Source organism: Mus caroli, unplaced genomic scaffold (assembly GCF_978045245.1).
Source record: "Mus caroli unplaced genomic scaffold, Mus_caroli_1 scaffold_10, whole genome shotgun sequence".
Classification (NCBI taxonomy): Eukaryota; Metazoa; Chordata; class Mammalia; order Rodentia; family Muridae; genus Mus; species Mus caroli.
Window position 1 is genome coordinate 105,623,071 of NW_028227265.1, and position 22,122 is coordinate 105,645,192.

General features: G+C 44.4%; 1 pseudogene; it reads left to right on the top strand.

Annotated features, from left to right (window-relative positions):
• The window catches only part of LOC147002483 (uncharacterized), a 58,525-nt pseudogene that overhangs the window by 7,084 nt on the left and 29,319 nt on the right, over positions 1-22,122 (top strand).

A 22,122-nucleotide genomic window follows, 5' to 3' on the forward strand; every position in this document is an offset into this window, starting at 1 on the left:
GAGGCTTCCTGGGTTCAGGAGATTTGGATGCCGGAGTTCAGGATGATAAAGTTTGAACTCATTTAGAAAAGGAGTATGTGGGAGAATAAAGCCAAGGGACAGGGAAACCGAGTCAGGAGAGTGATGGAGAGGAGCAAGGAGAGACACACAGAGAAAAAGACGGCTTAGAGGACGCTTGCAGAATCACTGTTCTCAAAGCCAGCAGTTACCCAAGCCAGGAAGCTAGGAAGCCACATTTTATTTACAGACTTAATGGAGACACAATGAACTGCTGTCTGCATTTGCCCAACTCGACCTCAAAATTATTAAGCCTCCTATGCTCATAGTTTCCTGGATTTTATAACGCCCCAAGGCAAAGTGTATTTCTCCTGCTAGTCACACCCCTGGCTGTCTTTTTTTTTCCCCCATGATTAAAAGAGCTCGAGATAGTCTTGCTTCTGATTGGCTATTGCAGTGTTCCAGCCTAACACTCTATTCGCTCTTTCTAGTCCACTCCCACTTGGTCTCAAAGCTCAGGGCCATTTTTAGGTGTGCAGCGGAGACTAGACATCCAGGCAACACACAAGGGGCTCTGGAAATTGCTCCTTGCGGGCTGGCCCGCGTGGGTGTTTCACCTTCACTATGTATGCACAAGCTCTGTAGTGTTCCAGCTAAAGAGGAATGTAGATGGGGCTTCTCACAGTATGGTGGCTCAGGGCTTTGGAGCCTTCTGGGTGTTCTTAAAGCAAGGCTGTAGTTTTGGCTTCTTCCATTCCAGGTGGGCTCAGATGTCTAAGGAAACTGCTTCTCTGTTGTCCTTGATGCATAATGGCTCCTGGTTCACGCTGCTTGACCCAGCACTCTTAGTCTATGAGGTCACCTTGAAGGAAGGGCATTGTAGAATGACAAAGCTATTCAAGTAAACTTTTAAGGTGTGGGGAAAAATGATCCATAGAAAGTGTATTTTCTCAACGACTCTGTTCTGTTGCCAGGGTTCCATCCAGTTTTGTGATTCTCTGACTTTAGAACCAACGCACTTACACCACACAGCCTTTGGCTGTAGGAGATGGGCCCTGTACTTAACAAAATGCCCTGGAAATGCCACTGTGTTGCTGACGTATCAATAGTTCACTCTTGTGGACTTTTGAGTAGTGTTCTGTGCTACTGGGAGGCAATCCGTTTTAATCATGCTCCTGCTGTGGGCCTGTCAATCATTCCCACCGTGGGGCTGTTAACAAATGGAACTGCTAGTGAACATTGCGGTATGGATTTCTGTGTGAGGATCATTTTCGGTTTTCTGGGATAATGCCCAGGAACAGGGTGGGTAGGGAAGGCTAATGAATGTTTACTCTTTCAGGAAGCTGTAACCACTTTCCATAACGATTCTCCCACACCACTTACCTGCTAAAGAGGACTCTGAAAAGAAAGTGGAACCAGCCCATTTTACAGAAGTGAACTGCTGAGGACCACAAAGCTAGGAGGGAAGATGTTGAATAAGCTCTTGACCATCAGACAGAGACTTGCAGTCTGGGGTTTCCCCCACTGGTTTTCATTCTTGCTTTGGGCCAGTATTTCCTCCCCATGTTCCATACCTATGCCACCGTATGTTGGTAGTATGTGATTTGCTTTTTGAGGATTTAGAGTTAAGAGATTGATTGCCTTGGGTCTTGAAACTGTAAGAGACTATGGGGACGTCTTAAGTTGAACTGAATGCATTTGACATTCTGATCCAGCTACAAGCCAATGGGGCCAGGGAACGTGGTGGTTTTGATGAGAATGACCCCTGTAGGCTAATACAGTTGAATGCTTAATTTTCCATAAAATGCTTTCCTTAACAGGTGGTGAGTTGGCTGTGACATTTCTTCACGGCACTAAAACAGTAACAAAGACACTTCCTGTCTCTCTCCCTCCCAGTCTCACTACTGTAGCAGCATATATTAAGAGGACAAGCCTCTCTCCATTGCTCTGGTTTCATAGCTCTGTGAAAATCAGTTGGTCCTACTGTGTGAGGCTGCTTCTAGGGTCTCCAGTCTGTGATTCGCTCCCATTGAGTTGATCTATGACACGATCTATGTTAAGAAAAAAAATTCACTTTTGTGTGTAATGTGTGTACGTGCACTTGTCTTGGTGTGTTTGAGTGTGTGTGTGTGTAGGTACAGGTGTATATGCATGGCAATATATGGAGGGCACATTACAACCTTGGGAGTCATCTTCAGGAATACACTGTCCACCTCCTTTGAAACAAGACCTCTCATTGGCTTGGAGCTGACCAGTTAGGTGGGGCTGGCTGGCCCATGAGCCCTAGAGATCTTTCCTGTCTTTTCCTAGTGCTAAGGTTACAGATGCACACCACCACACCTGGCCTTTCTTCCTATCCTGTACGACACAAACTTGGTAATGATAACTAAGTGATAACTTTGGAAATTAAGCCCTGTTATTTCTTTCAACTTATAGTGTATGTGCATGAGTGTATATATGTGTGTGTGCATGAGTGTGTGTGTGTGTGTGTGTGTGTATGTGTGTGTGTGTGTGTGTGAGAGAGAGAGAGAGAGAGAGAGAGAGAGAGTAGGGGTGAGAGATAGGTAGATATAGATAGATAGACAGACAGACAGATAGATGGATAACAGTTTTTCTGTGTATCCTAGTTGACTGTATACCCACTATGTTGTCCAGGCAACCTTTAAGCCCCTGATCCTCCTGCCTCAGCCTCTGCAATGCTAGCTTTATAAGTATATGTCTCTACCTCAGATCCTGCTTTATGCTGCTCTCTAAAACTGCTTTAAAATTGCTCGATTTCCTCTTCGTCCTCCTAAGCTTCTAGAACAAACGTATCTGTATAGCCAGAGGAAACTTTGCTTAGGTTTTGATCAATATTTTACTAGGTTTATGGATCACTTTGGGAAGAGTTCACACCTTTACTGAATTGAGTCTTTGAACAAACAAAGGCACCGTACGTCTCTGTTCATATAGCGTTTTTGATGTCTTTCATTGTGACACACAGTCTGCGGTTCACACACAGACTTAGCCAAATCTCCAACTGCAATTGTGAATTGATATTTTCAACTTAACTTCCATGAGGTTTTTGTTTTTTTTTCACATATTTTGCAAGTCTTCTGTTTGATGCGTAAGTAATTAGCCTTTCTGACTGGTGGATTTCCTCTTTCATCACGTGCTTCTCTCTGAGTCTGAAAGCTTTCTTTGCTCTGAAGTTTAATTTTGTATAGCCATCTCTCTTTCTAGCCAAACCTTTTTTTACTTTAGATTTTTTTATAGCCAGTGCTTTCTCTGATTTATCTTTTCATGTACATGTTTTCCAGTCTTTAAGTTTGAGCCTCGTCTCATCACTAGGCGTGCAGCGAGTGTCTGCACAGAGACAATAGTGAGGCCTGGCATTTAAAAACAAGTCAACTTTATTCATCCTTCACCTGCATACTTAAAAATGAGTACGTGGGTTTCAGATGGAAAACTATATAAAATGTAATTGCAGCAAGAATATAAAAGCCTAAACAAAGTGCATTATTTCAAAACGGCCGTTTTAACTGTACAAAAGCTCGCAGGAATGTGTAGCTTGGAGCTGAGCAGGTGTTTATTTGAATGGCTTCCTTAATATATCTGCAAGATGTTCCTTTGTGTGAGCTTAATACAATAAAGATACCTTTATTTAAAAATTGCACTTAATGTAATTATTGGCAGGATAGGCTTTATTCTGCTTTTCACTTGTTGCTTTCTCTCAACGTTTTTGTTCTTCCTTTCTCTGGCTTACGATAACTGTCCTTTTATGGCTGCATGGAACCCCAGAGCTGATCTCTATCAGGCCAGTCAAGTTGGTGGTGCTAGGATTTAGCTTCATTTAGTAACTTTAAAACCAAATGCAGGGAGTGAAACAGAGACAGAAAATAACACACCTGCACCATTGCTAGGAAAAGCAGACACACCGACCTTTACAAGTGAAGGGACTTCATGCGACTGATTTACTGTTGCAGAGCAGATGTTCTAAGAGGTGAGGGCGTGCTGAAAACTTCCAAGTCACGGGCTGCTGGAACCTTGGCAGTGGCCAGGTGCGGCCTCAAGTGTGGCAAGGGGAAATGGTGTGACTGGTTCTCATCCCTGCTGTTGTGTGTACTTTTTGTTGTTGTTATTGTTGTTGTTAAAAGATTAAGCCAATTTCGGGTGATCATCAAAGGGAGTTAGTAACATTTCAATGCAACCTTGTCTACGTGGCTGCAGAAATCCCCCATTTTTGACTCTTCTTTATTCTGAGAGGGTAACTGGTCAGTACTCTGCCACATGTTTGGAACCACAGGATGACCAGAGAGCTATGATTTTGGTTCCGGATGCCCAACTGTAAACTTACGTGTAAGAGCAGAGCGGTACGGCCTAACCTTGTGTTACTTGCCTTGTGTTCTGTAGAGGTTCCTTTGAAGTAAATCGTCCCCCAATGGGACTCATTTCTCAAGAACAGGGCACATTTCAGCTCAAAACTTCTTACCATCGGTATACTGTGAGCATCTTCATCCTCTGAGCGGACCACAGTCTCAGTGGTTAAGGGATAGATTCATCTCAGAGTAATGCCCCTTACAATGTAAGTGAGATGTCCATTTTGAAGTTTAGCCCACAGAGGGACTGACTGTGCCCAGAATTCTGACTTGGAAACAGTGTGTAGGGATGAGGGAACTGAGAAAAAATCTTCAATGTAAGACATGCAATAGGAAAGGAAGGAGATCCCTGAATCTCCCCTGCCTCCCAAGGGCATCTCCCCTGCCCACACCAAATCCTCCAGACAGAAGCTCCTGAGCAAAGAATGTCAACTGTCAAATCTAGGTCAAATGTCCACAGCTCTCACACATGAACTGATCAGTTGGAAATGTGGTCTTTTATTCTCTGTAGCTAAAGAAGGAAGCGTGGATCTACAATTGCAGCAACCCTATAAACACAAGGGGAAAAGATTTAACCTTTCTGGCACACATACATGTTTCTAAGCTATTATAAGAAGGGAGAGTAGGCTCATACAAAGGAAAAGGTCTGGTGTATCTACCATACGTTGGTAATTTCTACCCTATTGGATTCTAAATAGAATACTATGGGGGTACAATGATAAAGGTTGGGGCCCACACTTCATAGATGATTGCAGATCACCTATGGCAAATTGCCCCATCTTAAGAGCTTGGATTTGCACAAGGGGAACACAGAACATGGCTTATTAACTACACAGTCTCAATATTAAGTGAGATAATTGGAATAATATACATAACACAGCATCTAATGATGGATGTTGCCATTTCAATTCTCTTTTTAAAATAGTGATTCTAATCTTAGCACTCCAATCAGTTTTCCTAATGAAGCAATTATCAGCAAAGAATTTTTTGTCAAACATTCAAATGTAAAACCCCGTTCTTCTGTTCATAATAGATCAAAACACATTGATTATATTGTTTATCTTTTTAATCGGCTTCCTCATATATAAACTGAAGCTAATGACATGTACTTTAAAATTTAATCTGCTATGTAAAACTACATGGATAAGAGAATTTAGCAGAGTCCATCATGTAATGACCGCTTAAATAAAATGACTGCTATTAAATTATCATCATTATTAAATATAATAAGTATTTACCTAAGACATATTATTTATGTGACATTCCAAAAACACTCCATGCATTATAATAGAAATACTATCTTCTCTTCTGCCTGGTTTCAGCAGTGCTGACATCACAGCCCTCTCCTGTATGATTCTAGCAGTGCTGATGTCACAGTTCTCTTCTGCCTGGTTTCAGCAGTGCTGACATCACAGTCCTCTCCTGTATGATCCCAGCAGTGCTGATGTCACAGTACTCTTCAGCCTGGTCTCAGCAGTGCTGATAACACAGTCCTCTCCTGTATGATCCCAGCAGTGCTGATGTCACAGTACTCTTCAGCCTGGTCTCAGCAGTACTGACATCACAGTCCTCTCCTGTATGATCCCAGCAGTGCTGATGTCACAGTTCTCTTCTGCCTGGTCTCAGCAGTGCTGACATCATAGTCCTCTCCTGTATGATCCCAGCAGTGCTGATGTCACAGTTCTCTTCTGCCTGGTCTCAGCAGTGCTGATGTCACAGCTCACTTAGTTGAGCCCATAACCACGGTAGTACCTGCACAATTCTACCAACAAGGAGGGGCCTCATCCACAGGCTTTTCTTCACTATTTATCCTTGGCAGATTCCTTCAGGCTCACCAGTTCTCATTTACTGAGCACTCGCTATGCACAGAGCTAATTAGCCAGAGGTGAGGCTAATATTCACACACATAAGGCAAATATCACAGGTCAGCCTGCACTAGTGAAATGACCTTGCCTCTCTGTATTCACAGCTCCTGGACACTGGTGACGTGGTGATGTAGAGTAGCCATCCTCAAGATGAGGTAGTGGGTGGGACGATCAAAAGCTAAGTTAGTGGTCAGGCTGTGACAATCAGGTAGAAGCCCTGATCACCAGGGAGCGGTCAAAGAAGGACAAAGTCAGAAGCACACCTTCTATGGAGGAGGTGGCCTTGGCAAAGGAGGCTGACCTTTGGATCCTGAGAACAGCCTCTTGCATAAACAAACATTTCTACAAGGCTGGAGAAACTGGTTTCAGAAACCTCTTGGGCAATCGTTGACAAAGGTCATCTGGTGTCACTTCACCCTCATTTTGCTGTAGGTGTGCTCTCTTCCAGGTGCGCCCCACCCAAACTAAGTGGGTCTGTCTGGAAGTTAGTGCTCCTTTGTGCTGTGGGCTCTGCTGGCTCTGCTAAGGGGGAGTAGACGATCATGATTGTAACTTCTGTCTTCCCCTAGGCGAGCTAGTTAGTTATTTCAGTCCTTTCTGATAAACAAAGAGATAAACAAAGGCCTGGCTAAGAGGGAGGTTGGAAGTAGCTCTGGGTGTGGTTTCCGGGGGTTCCTTCCGGGAGGGAGCCAGTGCAGCCATAGAAAGGCTACATAGTAAAGAATAGTTACTTTGAAGCTTGATGAGCAAATGCATGATTATTGGGGGTTGGGGGCTATAAGTGGCATAATGGGGTGTTTGCAACATTTAATAGAGGGCAGACAACCCTGCTCTTCCTTTTCATCTGTCTTATTTGTTGTGGGTTTGCCAGTTGGATTGGTTTTCCTTAAAGAGAAGATCTGGAGAAAAAGAATGGATGAAGATGACTTTTATGAGATATAATCTTCTGAGGCACAGACAAAAGAGTCATCCGTCCTCACGGTGTTCTAGAAGAAAAGCCATGAAAGGGTGTGGGGGCTTTTGCATCAACAACAGGCTGGCAGAGAAAGTTCAATCCCAGTAGCCCTTGCAGGAACACACCCTTTTTGATGATTGCTGGAATCATCTCATCAGAACCTGTGCTGTTTACCCAGCAATGGTGCTCCTCAATGTTCCGGGGTGGAGGTGGGGGTGACGGTTGGGGGCAAGGGGTGTGGGCTGGGATGGGGATTGAGGTGAGCGGTGCGGGGTGGGACATGGGGTGGGGGGTGGGGGTAGGGTTTGGTATGAGGGGTGCCGGGTGGGGGTATGGTTTGGTATGAAGGGTGTGGGATGGGGGTAGGGTTTGGTATGAGGGGTGCCGGGTGGGGGTATGGTTTGGGGTGAGGGGTGCAGGGTGGAGGTAGGGGTGGGGTGGGATTAGGAGGTAGGGGTAAAGGGTACCAGGTGGGAGGTTGCTTCCCAGAGCAGTGTATTAGTCAGGCTTTTTTACACAGCTTCGAAGAAAGACTCAAGGAGAATAACTGAAAGGAAGAATGTCCTATGTTAGCCGGAGCTTTTCAGAGACTTATGCTATTGTGGTGGGGCAGTTCACGTGATGACAACTGGAAAGCCAAGTCCAGGAAGTAGAGGAAGGGGCTTGAGCAAATGCTGCCCCAGAGCCAGAAGGACACACCCTCTCCAACTGTTCCTCACCTCCCAGTGATGACCTCAGACAAATGGATTCATTAAAGGACTAATCCTTCCAGGATTGATCAGCTGGCAAACAAGCCCCTAGCCCACAAAGCTATATTGGTAGCCTGTCATATCCTAACCATGACAGACTCCACCAGACACCTCAGCCAGCACACACTTTTAGGTTGTACCTGTACCTGTACGTAGAGAACAACTTTCTGTGATCCTGAAGAAAAATTTGCACAAAGGAACAGAGTAAAGTAGACTTTGAGGGGTGAGAAATTTCAGCCATCTGGAAATTTCCATGGCCTTGAGGATGGTTGCTACAGTGCTCTGAGGAACCTCTGAGGGTCCCCTGTCAGCAGAAGAAAACAGGCATAGCCACACAGTGTGCACCTGGGGAGAGACATAGGAAAGGTCGCTTAGGAAGGAAGAATGCCCAGGCAGGTAATTCTGCAGTAGGGACACAGGACACCAGGCAGCCTCACACCAGACCCCTTTGCCTCAGTGTGGTCTTAAGGCTTCTAGATGTGAACGTCCACAGCTGAAAGCTTTAAGAGCTGCCCAGCCTCCTTCACAGAGGTTTTAGGAGGCCTGATGAAGAAGGTGCAGATATTTACGTAAGCCCAAGTGTTGTTATGAACTGTTTTATTTATCCAGTCACTGTCATTAAATGCCTTAGTTAAGTCAGGCTTTGTGCCAAGCAGTGCAGGAGAGCTGGCGTAGCCCCTTTTCAGCAAGTGGCAGCAACTCTTGAGGGGAATATAAGCAAACAACCGCCAAGCAGGCCGGTTTAATGAAGTCTATCAAATGCTGTACAGGAAAGACAGGGCTGTCGAGAAACACACACGGGGGCCATTATCTAGACACAGGGCAAGAAAAGGTACCGGGAGCGGGTAGTGACAAAGCAGAGTTCTATAGGATTTTGAAGAACTGCAGAAATCTATACGGTGAGCTGTACTATCTTAGGCATCTGCTGAGTATATTGCTCTGGCATTAAGACTTCCACTCCCACCCAGATGGATAAAGAAAATGTTATAGGGACACGGTGGTGTTTTATTCAGCCACAAAGAATGAAATCTTGCCACTCCCAAGCAATATGGATGGGACCAGAGGACGCCGCCGCATTAAGAAAAGCTAGCCACTTTCAGAGAGACGAATACCAACGTGTTCTCTCTCATATTTGGAAGTTAAAAAAATCTCAGCCTAAATATAGAACAGTAATTAGTAGAGATTGGGAGAGACGGTTAAAAGGAGGTTGGACTTCAGTAGTGCACACTGTCTACACGTATGGAAGTGCCACACTGCATCACGTGAATATAAACAATTGGGATGTGTTGATTAAGTGGAAGTTACACCAGCTGGGTGTGGTGGAGAGCGCCAGTACTCTTAGCACTTGGGAGACTGGGGCAGAAAGATGAAAAGACTAGTGAGCTCCTGAAAGACCCACAACGTGAGGACTCCCTCACGTTCTGACTCAGGAGAGGCGACACCCCAAATCACACAAGAAACGGTCTTGCTGCAAATTGCAAGAGGGTTTTTATTCAAGAGCGCTCTCGGGCCCATGGTCATACACCACACAGGGGTAGAGGACCATGGCACCCCGAGTAGCTGAGTAAGGGGGTATTTAAAGGAAGAAACCACAACTCAAGGAGGTGGGGAGGGCATTGTTGGAAAATACCAAAAATACCAGTTAAGAGTCACAAGGAAGTGTAAAGTCACAAGTGTCAGGTTATCTCTCAAGACAGTTTCTAAGAGCCCCTAACAATCTAAGAGCCCCTAACAATAGCACATTTGCATTGCAGGTTCCAGTAATGGTCAGGGTGCCATTCTTTGAATTGAACCCAGGAAGCGGGTGGGTGGAGGAATGTCGCTATCTGTTTTATGACCAGCACACCTCGGAGCACTGAGCCACAGAGGCCACATTCCCAAACTTGGGCCTAAAAGCCTCGAATTTTGTTTTTACTTTGCTATACTTCTTCACTCCAAGCCGACTTGGGTTACATAGTGAGGTCCTGTGCAAAACAGCAATTAAAACAAACAAACTCAGAAAACTAAATGAAAATAATGTAATGTGCAATACATGAAAACTTAAGCCCTGTGAAAAATGGGTACTGTTCATTTTCTAGACAACTACTATGCTATTTAGAAATACCTGGGCCTCCAAGGGAATGGCATTGCCCTGTCGACAGGCAATGGCTGACTCTGTGACCTGAGGTCATGGCCTCATCTCAGGGCTGCACAGTTCAAAAAAACAAAGCCTCATAGACTACCCAAGCCTCTCTGCTTTGGATGCAGAGGCAGAGGCCGACCACTGAACTGTGAGATCATCTCCCATCCTTGCCTTTGTGGCTGCTCCACATGTTCAGCTTCAGCTTTCTTAAGCAACGCCCCCCCTCTGCTCCCACTCCCACCCTGACTCCCTGACCTGCTACCCATCTCTCTACAGTCTCTTCTCTATTTTACCGGGAATGTAACTGCGCATTCCTCCTCACGTCTTCCGTGTTCCACAGAGTGAGGTGCGATCCCTGCTGCTACTTGTCCTCCAACTTGACTGACAAAACACAAACTGCATTACCTAAGGAGAGCCAGCCCTCCAGCCAGGATGGTTGCCCAGAGGGACGGTGCGATTCCTCTCAGTCTCCGAGGGGAGAAGCCTGGTGAGCGGGCATCGGACCACACAGAGAAGTCACCTCTCAAAACAGAGGCATTTGGCCACTTGACCATTCAGATTTCAAACTTGGGGGCGGGGAAAAAATCAAAATCACACCTTCAAGTTTGGGTGACAAGGACGATTCAGGAGTTGACAGGTCCTTAGAGAGTGGCTGGTCTCTCCTGTGTATGTAGAAAGCTCTCAGGGATGTGGTACCCGTCTACCAGATGCTTGTATTTGGGAAGTGCCCCTGAGGGACTCAGCATTGTGATTCTCCACACCGGTGATCTTTTGGTTTCAGGACAGGTAAATTCTGTGACATGGGTTCTGAAAAGCCCTAAAACCAAGGCTCCTGTACGCAAGCAGGGACACATGTTAGCAGAGGCAGTAAATGTCACCTGTCTCCCTCAGTAGTTTCCAGTGGACAAGGGGAGGAGTCTAAAATGGGGTGTAGCCCTTCTAGGTGTGGAATTCCTGGGATCATAGCTTCAGACTTGGACCAAAAGGCACTGCTCAGTCACCTCTCCCCTCCCCAGGAGGCCCTGACTTCTTTTTGCATCAGGGGTGCACAGGTTGTATCATAGAGGGCTAAACCTTTTTACATGCCCTTGGCATGTAGCATGGTGTGGGGATGTGGACTTCTGCACCATGATCTAGAGACTAAAGAGGATTAAACACCAAGGGTCAGTGTTGTGATATTTGGAGTCAGATTGTTCTGCACTAAAAGCCAATCATGTGACCCACAGACCCAACGTTCAGTCACCTTTAGAGGTAGGAAGAAGGTATGACTCTCTCTCTCTCTCTCTCTCTCTCTCTCCCCCCTCTCTTTCTCTCTTCCACTCACTTGTCAGACATGGACAGTAGAAGCTCATGAATCAATCACACACCAACTGCTTAACATGTAAAAGGGTTCGGTACATAAAACAGTATTATTATTATTGGAAATAGAATTAATGGAAAATGCATGACATAGAGCAAGACCTGGGCCTGAAAAAAAAAAGAAAACAAAACTAATTCAGTTTTGTTGTGTTCCACACTCTCTGAGAGGTGGAGTCACAGAATCAGGAAATGATAGTCTTTTCCAGGACTTGTCTCAAGGACAAACTATGGTAGGGAGCCAGCAAGAGATACCTCCAGGTCACACTGTTCAGAGGTTCTTCAAGGGTCAGACTGGCTGAGCTAGAGGTGGCATGGGACATAGAGATGCATGCTAATCTGATAAAGAAGCCAGCTAAAGGATATCTCAGTGATCAAAAGAACAACGGAGTGCGTATGGAAATAAATAATGCAGAAATTAACGACAGCTATGGGGTAAATCCAAAACCTATGATTCTCACAGTACTGGCTGGTTTTTGTGTGTCAACTTCACACAAGCTGGAGTTATCACAGAGAAAGGAGCCTCCCTTGAGGAAATGCCTCCGTGAGATCCAGCTGTAAAGCATTTTCTCAATTAGCGATCAAGGGTGGAAGGGCTCCTTGTGGGTGATGCCATCCCTGGGCTGGTAGTCTTGGTTCTATAAGAGAGCAGGCTGAGCAAGCCAGGGGAAGCAAGCCAGTAAAGAACGTCCCTCCTTGGCCTCTGCATCAGCTCCTGCTTCCTGCCCTGCTTGAGTTCCAGTCCTGACTTCTGTTGATGATGGACAGCAATGTGGAGGTGTAAGCTGAATAAACCCTTTCCTTACCAACTTGCTTCTTGGTCCTGATGTCTGTGCAGGAATGGAAACCCTGACTAGGACACTTACTCTGACATACATATCAATAAATGTACTGCACATGGAAAGTGACTAATGCGTAGCCACTGATCAAGGCACAGGAAGTTGTTATCATCGGGAGATGTGGCAGGGGGAGCATGGCTTATATGAGTTTTCATTTGGGGAAGGGGGTTGGGGGATTGGACCCAGGGCCTTGTGCATTAAGTGTTGTTCTAGGCTGTAGTCTTAACCGTCTCTATGTTTTCCCCAATGCACTGTAAACATCTTCAGATTCAGTCTTTTTCACAAAAGCTTGGTCCATTCCAGTGAATTTTCTGTCAAAGGCACGAGACAGCAAACGTGATTCGTTTAAGCTTCACTAGTGACTTGACTGAACTTGAAATGATCTAAGAGACATGTCTTAGAGGAGGCCAATGAGGGTGTTTATAAAGAGCTTCACAGGAGGAGAGAAGACCCACCCTGGATCTAGGTGCTACCATCTAATGGCTGAGGACTCGGGGTAAATAGAAAGAGGAAAGATGAATCTAGATGGGCACTGTCATTCATCTCTCTGTGCTTTCTGACTGTGGATGAGCAATTGTCTTACACTGCAGTCACTGTGCCTTCCCTGCCATCATGGACTGCATCCCTTCTCAATGTGTGAGCCGCAACACTGCCTTCCTTCTTTTAGTTAGTTCCTGCCCTGTAACCAGTTACAGCACACAGTAATTGATGTGCTAAGTGTTGATCAGGCTGAAGAAGAGCTGATCCTTGAATGCTCTTGTTTGGAATATGAGTTGGTATAGCCAAGGCAGTGTGGAAGGGTGGCTCACAGTGACCTGGGAAGCAAAGGCTGGGGAGACTATGATTGTAAAGCGCCTGACTGCCTGCTCTTGGCTATTAGTTGAGCTAGGCTCAGTAAATGCTTCTTGTATGGGAGAAATAAGAAGGGCACAGAAGGACAGACTCTGTATGCCCTCAGTTATTTGTGGGAACTAAACTAGTTGATTTCACAGGAACAGTGAGTCACACGATGGTTGCCAGGTCCAAAAGTATGGGGAAAGAAGAGAGGTGAGTCTCTGGTCAGAGGATAAACTTTAGCTTTCAGCCAGGCAGGTTCTCAGGGTCTAACATGACGGTGGAAATGACAGAAAGGAGACAGAGTGAGATGAAATAGATGTGTTACATTGAATATTTAATTAATGCACAATGTATACACTTCTGCAACCATCACATTGAACAGTTTGAACCTATTTGATAATTAAATATTTGGTCAGACAGTTTCTACTTCACAGGAAACATCACTCCTTTTTCTTTGGTCAGCTAATACCAACTGTCAGCATCACCCTTCTAGGCTCCACCCAACAGTTACTTAGCTCATACTGTAGCGGGGAGGTATGCGTCAGCATGGGCCCACTGAGGACCCCCCTCCCACCGCACCATACCACGCTCTCTAAAACATATCCTTGGCTTTATAAAACATATCATTGGTCTTACAAAACACATCCCCATCTTCTCCAGAACACTCCCTTGGTTTCCCAGAACATAAGGAATAGGCAGAAACCGTTCCACATTTAGAAAGTGCCTACTGACAGCATGGCTTAGGCCAGTGTCCCCAACAGCAGAGCACAGCTCTGATCGCCAAATGAAAGTCTGCCAGTACAAATTACAAAACTGATGCTGAAATTTTAGTATTGTCTTTCAAGTCTCAGGAAATTGGAGTCAAGAATTTTCAAAGTGCTAGTAGCCACTGGTGTGTCATTGCAAAGACATTGAAGGGCGCCCTCATGCACTCCACCCCAAGAATATACTCAAATTCCAGAGCAATGGGACTGACTGCTACTGACCATGGGTTTTGGGTGTGGTTGACAGGTCTTGTTAATGCCATAGTCCTTGTTTGTTTTTAAGTGCTTTCAAAACTGCAAATGGGAAACAGAATTAGACCCTAAGCTTTTGTGGAAATATAAAGATCTACTTCTTTCATGCTAAGAGGTAGGGCTTTTTGAAAAAGTAATAGTTTATATTCTAAAAATAATATATGTAAATATATATGTGTATGTTGTGTATGTGTGTGTTGTGTACATGAATGTTGTATGTGTTGTGTTTGTGTGTGTTGTGTATATGTATGTTGTATGTAGTGTGTGCTTGCATGTGTGTTGTATACATGTATGTTGTGTGTGTATTATTGTGTACATGTATGTTGTATGTGTTGTGTTTTGTGTGTATATCGTGTACATGTATGATGTGTTCTGTACATGTATGTTGTGTTTTGAGTGTGTGTTATGTACATGTATGCTGTGTGTGTTTGTATGTGTGTGTTGTATATGTATGTGTGTTGTATACATGTATGTTGTGTGTGTTGTGTTTTGTGTGTGTGTTGTGTATGTGAAATATACCATGGCCTATGTGTGAATGTCAGCAGACCACTTGTGAGCCTATGTTCTCTCTTTCCACCATGAGATTAGAGGAAGGAGGATCAAACTTGGGTTGTCAGCTGTGGTGGCAATTGCTTTTGCCTCCTGAGCCATCTTGCTGGCTCTAATTTATGTACATATGTATTTTAAGCTGTTATTCCACTCAGTCTATCTGTAAGAAACTGTCAACATGGATGTTTTATGATGAGGCTCATGAAGGCTTCTTGTGTGCATAAGAGGAGAACAGCCAGGGGCACCGGGAAGAGTCCTGAGTGGAGAGAGAATGTGAGAAAGAAGTAGATTGAACATGGCTGGGCTAGGGTAATGGGAAGAAATATGGGGGCAGGGTGGGAGAGAGAGAGAGAGAGAGAGAGAGAGAGAGAGAGAGAGAGAGAGAGAGAGAGAGAGAGAGAGAGAGAATGAGAATATAGAGCATAGAGAAAGAAAGCAAAAAGATAACAAGAGAGAATAAGAGAAAGTGTGTGTGAGAGAAAAAGAAGGAGGAGGAGAAGAAGAAAGGAAGAAGGAGGAGGAGAAGGGGGAGGAAGAGGAGGAGAGGAAGAGGAGAAGGAGGAGGAAGTGGAAGAGGAGGAGGAGGAGAAGAAAAGAAGGAGAAGGAGGAGGAGGAGGAGGAGGAAGAGGGAATGGCCTGGTTGTAAGGGTAAGTAGCCAGGAAAAGGGAAGCTGGAGGGTGTTTATGAGAAGGGAGGGAATGAGAAGGGCTGGGATGGCAGCCTGAACTTTGAAATGTACAACAGGTACTTGTGATAGGTACTTAGGGACCCTGGATGTCAGCATGTGCTTTGATAAGCTGATAGGTGCCACAAGTCCCTTCTGCCAGGGGTAAGAGAGATGATTCCTTTTGGCAGATGGGAACGAGTTTTACGGGCTCCTAAGGAATGCTGACTTTTCTCTAACCTTCAGAAACCCCCTTCTAGTCCACTACTAGAGCCTTTCTGCATGTCTGGACAGCCTGGGACCTGACACTATCCTTAACTCCAAGCTGTGTCCTTGGATGAAGAACTATGGACCTGTAGAATCTGAAGAAAACGTTTATTTTCTTCTCTACTTTGGACCTGAGATGTGGGAGTTTCCTTGAGAACAAAACAAGAAGCAGACCTAGCACGTCCAACGGGTGGTCTCTGGGCTGCGAACGGATCCCAAAAATAGGCAGCCATTCCTGGAAGGCTCCTGCCATGATCCTTGCTGGACTTCTGTGTGTGTATGTATGTGATAATTTTGACAATATTTTCAAAAGTTTTATATAAATACTAGTAGTATGTATCATAGTATTATAGTAGTAGTAATAGTAGTATTATATGTAATATATAATAGTATATAATTGACACAGAATTGTTTATATTAATATAAATTATCAATTATCAATATAAAATAAAACTATGAACCTAAAATGTTACTATATTGATATGTAACATATCAATATAGTATAGTAATAGAAATAGATATAGTATGCTCACCCTTTGATATGTATTTTATACAATGTGTAAGAGTGCTGCTATGAAAAATGATATTATTATAACATATTAGCAGTAAATTTGAAAGACATTCAAATGCAGATCAACACTGAAATTAATCAGTGCAGGCGACTGCACAGCTATAGACATAAATGTCTACATCTGTCTGGGTGACACTCTTTCAAGAGTCAGCAAGTCATGGCCCCTTGAGCAAAACAAATCCACCATTATCTTTATTTGTACAACCATTGGTAAATTAATGAGTTTGGCCTAAATATGTTTCATACTTGGGTGATAATTTGACCCAAATTGCCTCTACATAAAGTCGACTGCAACTTTGCTTGATGTATAACATCATTCAAGAGTGTTTCCTCGTATTCTGGCAACTGAGCCTCAGCCAACCATGACAGCTGATGTCTCAGCCAACTACAGGCTGACAGCTGGCCCTTAAACTCCAAAGAGAGAATGATCAATCGCTCCAACCGTAATTATTTCAATCACTTATGGTTCCAAAATCATGGAAAAATAAACTCTGCCTCACAATTAACGTAAGTGGTAAAACTATCACATGAAGCAGGAAAATGCAATTATGAAGTCAGGTGGTAATTATGGCTAGGTCAAAAAGTGAATGTTTTGACTGTGTGAGGCACAGGGGACTGGAAAGTGACCTGCGTTTATTCATCACACACACACACACACACACACACACACACACACACACCAGTTTTGGTGTTCTGGGTTACTTGAGATGACTGATGTGAGAAAGAGACCCTACAGGGTGGGTTCAGGCTTCTCAGAGGCAGGAGGATCAGCCTCTCAAGGACTGAAGGCCGGAAGCTCCCTAAAAGAGCTTTGTATCGTTAAAGGAAAGGCACTTTTAGCAAGCTAATTTCCCAATACCCAAAACCTGTTATCTGATCTAGGGGTTGTCTTGGAAGAACCATCACCTTAAGCTGTGCTCAGCCATAGGAGACTTCCTGGTGTGCCAGACCTGTCTAGGACTATGCTATGCAAAGGTTCTGAGACTCCTTCCAATGAACAACCCCCATACAATCTCAGAAACAATCACTGACAAAAGGCTAGGTGCCATCCCTCTGGAATTCATGCTAAAATGCTGCTACACACAGAGACACAAACACAGAGACACACACAGACACAGACACACACACACAGACACAGACACACACACACACACACACACACACACTGCATTTAGTTCACAGGAACTGTATTGAAAATACCTTTGGTTCCTACCAGGAAAATTGAGCTATGTCGCTACCTTTCTGCTATAGGTTCATAGAAATGTTTGTTATTTTGGAAACAAAGATATTTTGATACATATTGAACCTAAAAGGAGACAGGGAAGTTGCTGGAGGCAACTGGAGACCTTAAGCCCATGAGAAGCACGATCGTGATGCCAGCATTCCAGGAGATGCTGAGTCCAACAAGGGTTTCAGGGGCAGGGCCATCACTTCCTGTAGAAGTCACTGTCCTTAAAGGAACTAGGGTGTGACTGCAGTCACGTGACTGCGTGGTGCCGTTGTTTCTCTGGCTTTTTCTTAGCTAAAGTTTTTAATACAGGCATGAGCTCTGCGACGCATTAAACAAGAGGAAAACAACATCGTAGTTTTAGGAGACCAGGAAAGGAGCAGAAATAAACCCAAGCATCCAACTGAAAACGATGAAGACGAAGAAGAGGAAAAAAAGAACGAACAGGACAGTTACAAACTACTGAAGGACTTCTAACGCGTGCGCCATATTATTAATAAGCACCGGCTGCTCTTCAGTTAAACGACAAAGGTCTTCTAATGATAGGCAAAACAGTTCCATGTGATTTACAGGTAGAGGAAGAACACTAACTTCACTTGTTTACTCTCATTGGTGTATATATTCATTACACGCGGCAGTACTGGGCTTCTTAAAGACATATTCGCACAAATATATAGTGAACTTTGACCCCCCCCCCACTTTCCCCTCTGTTAGCATTCCTTCTAGGCTCCGCCCCACAGTTACCTAGCAACAGCCAGGTAGGTCTGGCTCACTATAAAAGGGACTGTTTGGCCTCCCTTAGCTTTCTGACTCTCTCTCTTCTCTCTCTGACCCCTTTCTACCCTTTCCCCATCCCTCCTTTGTTTCCCATGTTCTGGCAGGCTTCTTCTCTTTCTCTCTCTGACTCTCTTTCTGTGCCTCTACTCCCTTCTCAACTCCCCTTCCCATGTCCCCAATCAACTCTTTTCTATACTAGACCTCATATGGCTGGCACCTGGTTGGGGGGGCGTTGAGGGGGGCGTACCTTAGCAAGGCCCACTGAGCCTCCGAGGCAACTCCTCCCACCGTACAATACTGCAGTGCTCTACAAAACAGATCACCCTCCCCCCTCCGGGCCCCTTAATCCCATTTCTACTTTTAGGCCATATACACAAATATGCTTTTATATGTCCTTATAAAAATGAAAGTCCACAAATGGAAAGAAAACACACCAACATCTGTCATTCTGATTTTAACTTTAATGCCCTTGCTATGAAAATCTCCAGTTGCAGTTCTTTTTTCTGGAGACGACATCTCTTTCTTTGTGTCTGAATAAAGTTCCATTTTACATGTATACCACGTTTTCCTTCTCAACTCCTGTGTACAGGCAGTATTAGCTCCTGTGAACAGAGCTGCAATAACCATCCATGTGTGCATTTACCTCTGTGCCAGGCAGATTCGTTCCTACTGTGGTACCTCTGGGCCACGTGATAGTTTGACCCTTAGGTTTCTGAGGAGCCCCCCAGGCTGATGTCCACAGCGGGGGCACTGATCTGTAGTCTCACTAGCAGCTATGAGCATCTTCCCTTTCTCCACGTGCTCGCTCCTCGGCAGCACGTACTGCTTTTTGTTTCCTTGATGGCTGCCATTCTGATTGGCGGGAGGCAGACTCTCTGCTGTAGTTTAATTTGCATCCCTTTGGATGGCAGTGAGACTGAACATTTAGTTTTATTCGCTAGCTCGTCTTACTTTAGCTTTTGAGAACTATCTGTTCATTTCATTAGCCCATCGGTGATTGGGTTGCTTGGTGTCCTTGTACTTGGCTTTTGAGTTTTTTTTTTTTTTTTTTTTTTTTGCTTGTTCTCTATATAAGTCTGTTGCTGTAAGCAATTAATCCTACTCAAATTGCCTGGCGGCAGAGCACATTCCTTACTACCCACCCCAACATTCTGAGTTACCGAATGAAAGACACACACACGCACACACACACACACATATGCGTGTGCGCAGCCGCAGCCTTCTATTTTAATATGCCTTAAACAACTCAATTTTTGAGCCATTTCCAAAATCTCCTCATGGCTAGCACACTCTACCTCTGATACTCCTGAATTATTGCTTACTAAAACCTATATTCCATCCTGGCTGCCCCAGACCCAGGCCTGTAGCCTGCAGCCTTCCCGGGCCACGAATCCTGACTCAGTTGGCAGTCTCTCTGTCCTTCACTTCTCAGACTTGTTTCTTCTTCTTTCCTGGGATCCTGGTTCTAAAACCTCTTTTCCCTCTCAGTTCCCTTGCCTGTGAATCCTAAAGTCCTGTCTCTGTCTCACCGCCCTGCCATTGGCCGCTGGCAACTTTATTTACCAATCAGAACCAACCGTGGGGGACCGGGCAGGGACCCTCAGCGTCTCGTCAGCGGATTCTTGTGCAATTTGGGGAACCCAATTAACACAATACAAGCGTTAAACCAAATCCACAATGTGAGTCCTCTGTTCGATTTGTAGTTTGCTCAGGGTTCACTCCCATTGTAGAGATTTTTTTTTCCCTCTCTGCTGATTATTTCCTTTGCTATACAGAGTGTTTTAATGTCATGCTTGTTTGTCAGTTTTTAGCATTATTTCTGGGCCATTAGAAACTGTCTGGGGAAGCCCATGCCTATGCCAATATCCCGTAAGAATTTTCCCTGGGATAGTTCCAGAGTTTCAGGTCTCCGTGGTAACAATCTTCAATTCACTGGGATGATTTCAGAGTTCCAGGTCTCACGGTAATGATCTTCAGTCTACTTAGCATCGGTTTTTGCTCAAGGCGACAGACAAGAATCTAGTTGCATTTTTCTTCCCTGCATGTAGATATCATGTTTCCCCAGTGCCATTTGTGTATGCTTGGGGCATCTTTGTCAAAACCCAGGGGATTGTAGGTGCTTGTGTTGGTTTCTGGGTCTTCTAGCCTAGCCCATGGATAAAGGCTTCTGCTTTTTGTGCAGGACATTTTCTTTTCTCTTTCCCTCCAAGCTTCCCATATACTTCTCCCCACTCACTGCCCAAATGTGTGCTGAACAACGAGGACACTAATGAACATGGCCCCTCCATGGGGAGAAGCCTGTGAGGCCTCAACCCTACACACAGAGTAGTTTTAAGAACATTGGTGCAAGAGACATCAGAATCAAGGCAGCTTGATTCTCTAATTCAGTTATAAGCTCCAGGGTTAAATACCAAAACCAGAATCCTTCAAGAAATTGGAATCCATCTTTTCTTTTATGTGTAAAGTTCTGATTTCTGAAATGCTCATTAGTGCTCAAGCAACATTTAAGAGTGGAGTGAGTAGGGAGGCCTGATGGGGCCTGGTGGAGGGGACATCCTCTTGGAGACGGAGAGGAGGGGGAGGTATGGGATAAGGAACTCTCAGAGGGAGGACTGAGAAGGGATAACAACTAGACTGTAAAAAAAAAAAAAGATTAAAGATAATTTTTTAAAAGGTTTAAAAAAAAGGAGCATTGGTGTTAATTTTTCTTTACAGTGGAATACACCAGGGAACACAGATGTGTCTGGGTTTCTTCAGTTGACCTTTCTCCTTCAGCTTCAGTCCCTTGCTTCTTACAGACCAGTGTAAGGCATTTTGTTTTCTTGACTCCATTTATACCCAAAATCTTCTTCACTTCTTTTAGATTTTTTTAGAAATTTGTTGGAGCATAGGGTTTGCAGTCAAGTCTTAATGATCAGGGTTTTGTTGCTCTCTGCTGCTAGTGCCCTGTCTCCTTTCTAATATCTGTATTACTTTGGGGTCTCTTGCCCCTTCTTTATTGTTAGTTTGTCTAGGGTTTTTGATCATTTCAAAGAATCAATTCTGCATTTCATTGATTCTTTGTATTGCCTTTGTTTTTGAGGCCTAAAGAACACTTGCAATTTGGAGGAACAAAAGAAACACTATCCCAAGGTTTCTGTGAGCATGCTTGTTGCCACAGAAGAGAAGGCAAGAGTGAAACATAGAATTAACAGACAACTCAGCAAAACAATAATGTTCTGTGATGCTATGAAAATCTCCAGTGTGACAGGAAACTTTTTTTTTTTTTTTTTGCGTGATAGTAGCAAGAATGGACAGGAGTACATTTTACAGAAGCAAAGAGTAAATTGTATGGAAAAATTGTATGGAAAATAAAACTTATTGAAGGCTATTCCAAAACTAACCAAAGTAACCTAGGATAAAATTAATTCTCTGCCTCAAAGTGAATTGATATCTTTAAGGAATTTGACTTTCGGCTACCAAAATTACTAGGACAGTAAAGGTCTAAGAATTGCCAAAGCTACTGTAAAGATCAAGCTGGCCTGGCACTGCCAGGCAGTGCAGAGGTTTGGCTCTAATGGTCACCAACTAGATCTTTGTTTGCAGTGCTGAAGCAGGGTCAGGCAACAGAGCTGGTGACCATCAGCAAGAGACTGAAGCTTGTCATCCGAGGTGGCTTTGTTAATTAAATGCAGGGATGGAGAGAAAAAAAAAGACTGTATTACAAATATGCTTGGAGTCATTCTCCATTTGCAACAAATTCACTTAAATGTCTGCCTTGCTCCATAGAAAACAATGACTAACATCGATGAAGTGCGTAGTGCTCATTCCACCCCTGCAGGGACTAGTCTAGAGATGTTTTGTGTCAGCTTACCTCTTACTTGGCTCCCTCTCTATACAGAATGTGTCTAGTCACACCGTAAATGCAAGGCAGGGCTGGCTTGCCACCCAGGCAGCTGGTAAACCCTTTCTCTGGATAGTGCTCTCTGCA